The sequence below is a fragment of the Theropithecus gelada genome, chromosome 11 (genome assembly GCF_003255815.1).
Source record: "Theropithecus gelada isolate Dixy chromosome 11, Tgel_1.0, whole genome shotgun sequence".
Classification (NCBI taxonomy): domain Eukaryota; kingdom Metazoa; phylum Chordata; class Mammalia; order Primates; family Cercopithecidae; genus Theropithecus; species Theropithecus gelada.
The window spans coordinates 116,153,962-116,164,007 of NC_037679.1; positions in this window are offsets into that span (position 1 = coordinate 116,153,962).

Consider the following 10,046-nt stretch of genomic DNA (forward strand, 5'->3'; position numbering starts at 1 on the left):
TATACCTCAAGGAACTATAAAAAGAGCAAACTAAGCCCAAAGTTAGCTGACGGAAGAAAATAATAATGCTTAGAGCAGAAATAAATGAAATAAAGAATAGAAAAGCAATAGGAAAATAGTCAACAAAACCTAGAGTTGTTTTTTGAAAAGTAGACAACATTGACAAACCTTTGGTTAGACTAAGAGTAAAGAGAAGACAAATAAGACTATTTGAATTCAAAGCTTGACTACCTTCTACTAGTTCTGTGACTTTGGACAAATTATTCAGGTGCTTGACATCTCAGCAAAGTGTGGACAGCATGAATGTCATCCTCAAGCCTGCTGCCATGTTTAAAATAAACCAAGTACTATGCCTGGCACATCGGAAACACTCGATAAATGCTAGTTATACAATTTTCTGTATTTTTCATGACTTTGTACTGAGTCCCTATATGGTTGTGTCTTAACAGTTTTTGATTAATGATCATTTAAGTGCATTCTAGGTTTTCATTGTCATAAGCAATATTGCAAGATGCATCCAGTCCATACGTCCTTCCATCCACCTGTAATTCTTCCCCTGACTTTTAATATGTATGGGCCCTTGGACTTGCGACACTTGTGTTCTCACCTCTCACATTAACTCCATGATGACTATAATCTCTTTCTTTTTAAAAAACTGTTTAATTATTTACTTTTTATTTTTGTAGAGATTGGGTCTCACTCTGTTGCCCAGGCTGGTATTGAATTCCAGACCTCAAGCAATCCTTCCATCTCAGCCTCCCAAAGTGCTAGAATTACAGTCATGAGCCACTGCTTCCAACCGACTTTATTGAGTATCAGCTCCATTTCTGACATCAGAGTAAAGAGAACTGCTGGCAGGGCACAGCGGCTCATGCCTGTAATCCCAGCACTTTGGGAGGCCAAGGCAGGAGGATCACATGATGCCAGAAGTTCAAGTCCAGCCTGGGCAACATAGTGAGACCCCCCCCATAAAAAAATTAAAAAAAAGAACCACAAGCATAAATTATTTGTAAAGCGTGGAATAACTCTGTGAGCCAAGGAGTCTGAATCAATGACTTCAGTACTTTATTTGAAATAATTATTTTCACATAATAGGTCCGTAACTCCCACCCCATCCAATCAATTAATGAAAGGAGTGAAGCAAATAGGCTCTATTGGTTCATCCTTGTGTTTAATTCTGCAACAGGTGCTCAGGTGATAACTGTCAGTGAGGATGTTTCCACTTGTAAGCTTCTGTGATTAGATCCAGCACAAGAAAAACACTTATTAGATAGAATTTCAATGCATTAGAACTAATGTCACTAGCTACAATCATGTCGATATGATTTCACCTGAGGATATTTACCAGGGTTACTAGTGTGGCAGGTCAGAGATCAACTCTCTCCCTATTAGAGTAAAATTACCCAAGTTTGTAGGACACTATGTGTCAATCCTGATTATTTTGCTCATCCGAATCTCAAAGAGCAGTGATAACGTGTGAACAGTGACACCAAACACCACTGAGCATCAGAACTTCCTCATTTCTCACTGTCCTCTTTACCAGGGTCCCTCCCCATCTCTTTCTCTCCCCTTTGCTTATTTTGACTTCCTTCATGTATCCTTTTCTAAAGTCTTTCTGTCTTCCCTTCATCTTCTCTCCCCAACCACTTAATCTTTGCCTTGACCCTGCCTCTCTCTCTCTCACTCGAGCTCCCATGTTGTCTTGTCCCCATTCTCCACTCTCAAACTTGTTGGAAGAGTGCCATTGCAAAATTATAACTGAGACAGTGAAAGAGATCTAACCTAACCAGCTCCACCTTGCTTCTAACCTCCAAGCTGTCTTCGTTCATTCCTAGGCGTAGGCTGAGCTAATTTGGGGAAGAACTTAGTTTATGGTTTAAAACAAAGACAGTAACAGCCCTTTCCCAAAACAAACCTCCTTCTTGGTTGGAGACTAGACTGCCTTTGTAGGACTAACAAATTACCCGTAATTGGAAATTATGGTTTAGGGGTCATGGAGCTGGAGTTTACAACATTCTGACCCTCCCTAAACTGCTCCTAAGGTCAGTGCTTGAGATATTATGCAGATCCTGCACTGACGGGTCAGCTGGCACCACCCAGTTCGATAACTGGCTTATCTGATCTTGTGGCCGCCACCCAGGCACTGACTCAGTGCAAGAGGACAGCTTCAATTCCCTATGATTTCATCTCTGACCCAATTTTCATGACTTCATACTGAGTCTCTTTATGGTTGTGTCTTAACAGTTTTTGATTAACGGTCATTTAAGTGCATTCTAAGTTTTCATTGTTAAGAGCAATATTGCAAGATGCATCCATTCAGTCCTCTCGACTCACTGGCCTTCCCCCAACCCACCAAATTATCTTTAAAACTCTGATCCCCAAATTCTCGGGGAGACTGATTTGAGTAATAATAAAACTCCAGTCTCCCGTAAAAACAAACAAACAAACAACTCCTTGGAAGAGTAGTCTTTATTGCTGCTCCCCTTCTTCACATCTCATCTCTTCAAATCCCTCAACCTGGCTTCCATCTCTATTGCTGTCGATGCTGTGCTCTCAGAATTCAGGAATGATAAACCAATAGCCACATGTGATCCTGGTTTTCCTCCTAATTCTGTCCGATCTTTTTTTTCTTGGCTTTTCTTGGACCGTTTCATTCCCATTGACGTTAGGGGCTCCAGGGCTCCAGGGCTCCATCTTCTATCACTTTCTTCGCTAGCTCTTCCCACTTGCCTTGACAATTTTACCTAATTCCATGACCAGCTGATGGCTCCTAAACTCACCCTTCAGCTGAGCGCCACCCAACAGTGATTTCACTGTCACCGTTCTAATTATGACCCTTGATGTTTCCCACCCAAAACTATTACAACATCTTAATTAGACGTTCTGCTTCTGCTTTCACCCTCTTCTAATCAGTTTTCTACCCTGATTCTGTTCTTTTTTAGCACGTAGGTCTGATGATGTCAGGTCCCTTCTTTCAGCAACAAACCAAGGGGGGAAAAGAGCTCCTCATGCTGTCCACCAAAGCTCTCAGGCATCAGTCTTTATCTACCTCATTCTGTTTCACACATCATATAACACTCCAGCCCACGAGACTACCTGCTATTTCTAGAAAATGACATCCAATCTTATGGTGGTTTTGAGCTTTCCTTCTTGCTATTAGCTCTTGCTGGAATGTATTTCTTCCCCATCATTTTCCTAGTAAAATCCTGCTCATTCTTTCAGTTTCAGATCCAATATGATCTCCTCACCCTACTTTGCTGGGGTAAAATGATCTCTCTTTTACCCATGTTCCCATCCACATTTGCTCATACTACCTTTTATTACTTGTATAATCATCTTGTATTACTATCTAAATTATGATCCTGTGAAGGAATGGGCTATGTTTTGTTCAATTTTTGAATGGTAATTCCTAGAAGTAATCATGCACTAATAAATATTGGTTGAATTGAATTCTCAAGTCCCTCTAGCCCTTTTGCAACCATGAGGAAATAAAAAATGAGCTACCAAAAGGGAAAATAATAATTTGCAAAATTAAAACAATATCTGTTCTACATGAGTTGGCAAATATATGCTTTGGAGTGAATTCAATCCAGTTGGGGCAAAGAAGGGAAACAAATGTGCATTTTCTGGTAAGAAACCCAATTTGCCTTTGTGATTATATTAAAACATTTGCCCCCACATCTAGATAAAAATTCACAGACTTTAAAACAATTCTATATTCAGATGTATCCAACTTACTTTTTTTTTTGTCTTGAGACGGAGTCCTGCTGTGTCACCCAGGCTGGAATGCAGTGGCACAATCTCGGCTCACTGCAACCTCCACCTCCCTGGTTCAAGCCATTCTCCTGCCTCAGCCTCCTGAGTAGCTGGGATTACAAGCTGGGATTACACCTGCCACCATGCCTTGCTAATTTTTTTTTTTTTTTTTTTTTTGTATTTTTAGTAGAGACGGGATTTTGCCATGTAGGCCAGGCAGGTCTTGAACTCCTGACCTCAGGTGATCTGCCCACCTTAGCCTCACAAAGTGCTGAGATTACAGGCGTGGTGCACTGAGCTCGGCTGACCCAACTTACTTTTAAGTTAAACCTCAGGAATTAGTGGGAAAAGATTTATTTCCTTCTCTCTGTGTTTTCATGCAGAGGAACTTCCTTAGATAGAAATCCCAGCTTTACTCCTAACCTCTTACTTATTTCTGCAGGGTAATTTTGCAGGTTGATGAGTTGAGGAAAATGCACCATTCATACTCCTCAGCTCCCTTCTGTCTCCTGAAGAACAAGTGTCTTATAGGGCTCCCCACCACAGTCTGGTGGCTGGCCCCAGTGGGAGAAAGGCCTGCATTCAATTGACTGTAACTAAGTGGGTATGTTTGTAAAATTCAGGGTAAACGATAAGCAAACACACTAGGCTGCAGACTTGAGGCATAGAATTCAATAGCTTTATCATTTCCATCTTTTTGACTCCTGTGCCTCCCTCTCAATTGGTTTCTAACTGGGCATGGAAATCTCAAATCTGGAAAGAATGCAACTCAAGAATTTCATTTAATAAACATTCACTGAAGGGTGACAATGTGGAATCCATTGCACAAGATATGGGGTGTATGAAGGTGAAATGAGAAATTTAAAAGGCCAAAACTCTGGAACTGAAATAGGAGTTCCCTGATCCCCTTTGCAGTACATGCAGCAGGGGTGTGGCTTGTCTGTTCAGTCACCTCTGCTGCTCAAACCTCCAATAGGAGAGAGAACACATAGTTAGGGAGGTGCAGGAGCCAAGGCAAGTGCTGTGGGCTCCCGCCCCCGGGTAGTGTCCAAGGGTGGGTGCCTGCAGCCCCAGTGTTACAATGCTCTTTTAGCTCTGCCATCCTCAGATGGTTTAAGTTTTAACCAGCCCGTGGACCCTCTGTCTTTTCACAAGGGTGGGGGGCTAGTGTGACAGTTTTCTGTATCCCGAGCTCTTGCCCAGCATCCCGGAAGAATCGGTGACACATGGGCTTGAAGGATGAACGTGAGGTTTTATTGAGGGGTGGAGGTTGCTTAGTGGGATGGATGGCGAGTTGGCAGGGGGATAGAGTGGGAAAATGATCTTCCCCTGCAGTTTGGCCTTCCAGCTGCCGAATTCCCCTCCAACTGTCCCCAGCTGAATCCCTCTTTGCCTTCAGACATTCCTTCTCTTCTCCCTTTCTCTGCCATGCCGTTCTGCTATCCATCTGCTTGCCTGCTTGTCCCCTCGTCTGCTTCTGGAGCCTTGGGGTTTATATGGGTACAGGACAGGGGGGCAGGGTAGGCCAAAAGGCAACTTTTTGGGCACAAAAACAAAAATGCCTGTTCCCACTTAGGGCTGCAGATCTTCAAGCTTGAGGATGGGGTCTTTGCCAGGGAACCACCCTCTTCTCCCCAATATCGCCCTGTCTCCTGTCCGTATCAGAACTGCTTCCAAATATAGGCTGCAGACAAAGCACCACATGGCTTTCTGGCTTACCTTTCCTAAATACCAGGTTCCTGTTAGATGTGAAGCACAGATGGTATGATTTGGATCACAATTTTCTTTGGCTGCATTATTTCTCATTTCACTGAATGATATTTTCTAAGCAATCTTATTAATTTCACTATCATTTCACGTTTATACTAAGGAAAGTAGTTATTTTCTTTATGCTTTCAGAAAGATCCTGAGCAATAATTGAATTAAAACAATAAGTGCAACTCTTGTCAAAATACCAAATTAATTCCCAGAAAACTAAGTTCATTGACAAATTTCGTGTTTTAACTTCATTTGATTTAAATTTGGGTGGTTGGAACATTGGGAAGGACTTACTTTTTTTTCATTTCTTCATAAAATATAATTTTTATCACTCTTGTACTCTTCCCAGCTTAAAATATGATCAAACCAGGATCCATATACAACTGGAAGAAAGGTGAACTGTTCATATTAAACATTATGGGTTTGCATCCCTGAGTTCTTCCCACTTCAGCAAAAAGTGAGAGAGTTTTCCTTAGAAGAACTCAATTTCACTATTGTTTCAACTAAATACAATGTTGTGATATGAAACTGGATGATCATATCTTTTATTAAGCCTATTAGTGTTTTTTTTTCTATTTCTAGTTAATATGATCTTATTGTAAGCAAAAGGGGCAACAGAAATACAGAGCTACACATTTTTCCTAATAACTGTGTTCTGATTACTGCTTTGGTTTTTGAGAGAAATAGACAAACATTGAGAATTTATCATTTTCTTTCTGAAAGTGACATACTTTTCATAATTATAGGCTCACCACAAAAAGTTTACAGACTTCAAATAAAAGATTCCATTCACTTATCTTAGTTCAAGGCTGAAAAACACAGTCCTAGGGATTTATCTGTAGCTGATTTTATCTCTTTCTTGTTGGTAAAGGACAGCCTTAAAAAACCTTTAGGGCTTAAAAGTAAAATATTATCGTGCACAATAATCTCTTCAGCAGTGATGATTAAAAACAAAATGTGAGCAACTTCTTGTCCTCACAAGAAGCCAAATAGTATGAAAATCTCAAGCATAAAACATAGTAATTGAAAGTGCTATAATCCATCATTCCATGCACTCATCATCCAAAGTTAAAATTCTAGCTAATGCCCCAGCATAAAAGAGCTACTCTGCTAGTGATTTCCTGAAGATCTGCTGACTTTTGATTCATTGAATAAACATTTATTAAGCCATTAGTGTCTGCCAGACATTGTGCTAGACATTCTGAACATTAAAGCTTTGATTAAATTGAAGTATAATTAACTCCAAACTAACTGCAGTTTTTCATGGCTTCAGTTCTTGAGGAAATTAAAGGCAAGAAAATAACCATAATGTATTTTTAGAACAAGAATTTCCAGGATGACTGTAGTGTCATTAAAAAATCAGTACCATTTCCTGTCCCTGGGACCCACAGGGTTATATATGTAATAAGAATTGGTGCTTAGAAAAGTTGTCCTGATACAGTCTTTAGTTATTAGCAATCTCAGACTATTCCAATGACTTACAAAAAACATTGTCTTAGAATTACTCAAATTACTATGTCAGTGATAAGGGATTTGCCCTCTAAGAATAGCCAATCTTTTCCCAGACACAAAAACTGGATGATAGAAAAACTGATCTCTGATGCACATTTGGGAAGTTAATTAGTCCCTAGCATCCAAACAATGTTCAAAAATATTACCTGCCTCCCCACCTCGCACCAACAGCCACAGCCCAGGCCTCCTGGATGATGTCATCCCTGTGCCCAGGGTTGCTGAGGTTGCAGATGCCCTTGAGACTGTCAGGGAAGCTCAAGCTCTTGTGCCCAGGAAGCTGGGCAGGGACAGAGACTCAGTGTCACACTCCAAGGTCAGGTGTAATTGACTCTGCCCATTATGTTTTTTCAGTTGAAAATATATTGCAACATGCCTCAAAATAGATTTTAAAAAGAACTTTTGGAGCATAGCCTGACTGCAATTTGACAACAAGCTGTTCTGTTACTAATTAATTTATATACCACCTTGTTCCAAAAGACTTAAGTCAGCCAAAAGAATGTAAACAATTGGCTGCCTGTGTCTTCCATACTACCATAGGAAAGTGAATGTATTAATATATTTAAAGACTTTTTAAAAAAAGTTAATTTTTTTTTATTTTTAACTTTTTTGAAACAGTATCTTATTTTGTCACCCAGGCTGGAGTACAATGGTGCAATCTCTGCTCACTGCAACCTCCGCCTCCCAGGTTCAAACTATTCTCATGCCTCAGCCTCCTGAGTACCTGAGATTACAGGTGCACGCCACCATGTCTGGCTAATTTTTGTGTTTTCGGCTAGAGACAGCATTTCACCATGTTGGCCAGGCTGGTCTTGAATTCTGGGGCTCAAGCAGTCCACCTGCCTAGCCTCCCGAAGTGCTGGGATTACAGGTGTGAGCCACCACACTTGCCAAAAGTTAGAATTTTTAAGAAAACATTTGAGTTAATTTTTAAATCAGAATCCTCATTTTGCAGGTTATTAATAGATCTGGGACTTTAAAGAAAATGTAGCTTCCAAAATAGAGATTTGAAATCCTTTTCTAGGAAATGCTTTTCTTTGGTTAATTACAGAATTATCCCACCACCTCTTGGCCTTAACATATGCCTGGACTGCCCTTTCTCTGTGGTCCAAATGGCTCCTTCCCCTGTGTGTCCCTGAATAGAGGTTGCTTACTCTCATCCAACCCATGTCTTAGGGTCTGAAGAGTCAACAATCTCACTGCTTCCTAGAAACTTTCAGAACTCCCTCCTCCTATAGAAACCAGGCCTCTTTGAGAGTCATGGGACTCTGCCACTCTTTCCTTCAGTATTTCAGTCCTAAGTTGACCTCCTGTTCTCTCCCCTACATTCACAGAAGATTCTGACTTTAGATCAACATTTTCTGTGTCATCTCAAATCTCACCATCAACTGGAGTGACTTTAATGAAGAGTTTCTGCGATCCCTACTCTGACCACTTTTGTCCCTTTCTATCTTTACTTTCTTTCCCTTGTTCATCCTCTCAACAGTTTTCTTGTCAAAACCTTCAACTTCCTTGCCCCTTATTGCTTATTTCAATCACCTAAAAATGTGCCCAGTGTTGAATCAAAACACTTTACCATCTTTTCTTCTCTCCACTGCTACAGAGTGCTGCTGGAGAAATTTACACAACTCTATTCACACCAAGGCCACCTACCAAACCTACTTGTCCTACATTAACACATTCTATTCTTTGCGTCAGCTATTTCAAACCTTCCATACTTTCTGCAAACCTTCTGCCCCACTCTTATATCTGATTATAATGAGCATCTTAGTCTTGAGTTTCTAGAAAGTACTTTGAGGATAGATAATTGTACAGAAAATATAAATTCTCTAGGATGAAGTGGCCTAGGAAATATAGAGTAATAATATGAGACTGAAGATAGAGCTACAAGGAAAAAAAGAAAAAAATGCTGATATATTAATTTCATCAAAATATTAACTTGTCGAAATATTACTAGAGCACAATTTTCAGTTATTGTTTAACTCGAAAAAATAAAACATATTTATATACTATCTAAAAGGTAAATTACAAGATTAGATAAATGGAGCTGTTTCTTTTTTTCTTTTTTCTTTTTCTTTTTTTCTTTTTTTTTTTTTTGAGACAGAGCTTTGCTCTGTCATCCAGGCTGGAGTGCAGTGGTGCAATCTCGGCTCACTGCAACCTCCGCCTCCTGGGTTCAAGTGATTCTCTTGTCTCAGACTCCCAAGTAGCTGGGATTACAGGCACGTGCCACCAGGCCCAGCTAATTTTTGTAATTTTTTTAGTAGAGACAGGATTTCACCGTGTTGGCCATGCTGGTCTCAAACTCCTGACCTCAGGCGTTTCGTCTGCCTTGGCCTCCCAAAGTGCTGGGATTACAGGAGTGAGCCACCATGCCCAACCCGCTGTCTCTTTATTATACTGTCTTGTCATATAACTCATGTCTATGACTACATTTGAAGATGAATACAGACTATCATGATGCCTTAGTTGTAATCTCTTTAGATAAATATTTGCTTACCATATTTTCACATTGATATAAAACTACTTAAAAGTCTTCTGTGTCTAGTAGAATAATGAGTAGATTTCTATAGCATATTTTAGTCATTACTTAATTTGAATCTCTAATCCTACAAAATAGATTTATTAGTCTTATTTTATATTAGAAACGTAGAACTCAGAATGGTTACTCTGCTCATCCAAAGTCACACGGGGAATAAATTGTAGTCAGAACTTGATGCCAAGTCTTCTACCTCCATCACCTTTTCTTTCTTTCTTTTTTTTTTTTTTTTTTTGAGACGGAGTCTCGCTCTGTCGCCCAGGCTGGGGTGCAGTGGCTAGATCTCGGCTCACTGTAAGCTCCGCCTCCCGGGTTTATGCCATTCTCCTGCCTCAGCCTCCCAAGTAGCTGGGATTACAGGCGCCCGCCACCTCGCCCGGCTAGTTTTTTGTATTTTTTAGTAGAGACGGGGTTTCACTGTGTTAGCCAGGATGGTCTCGATCTCCTGACCTCGTGATCCGCCCGTCTCGGCCTCCCAAAGCGC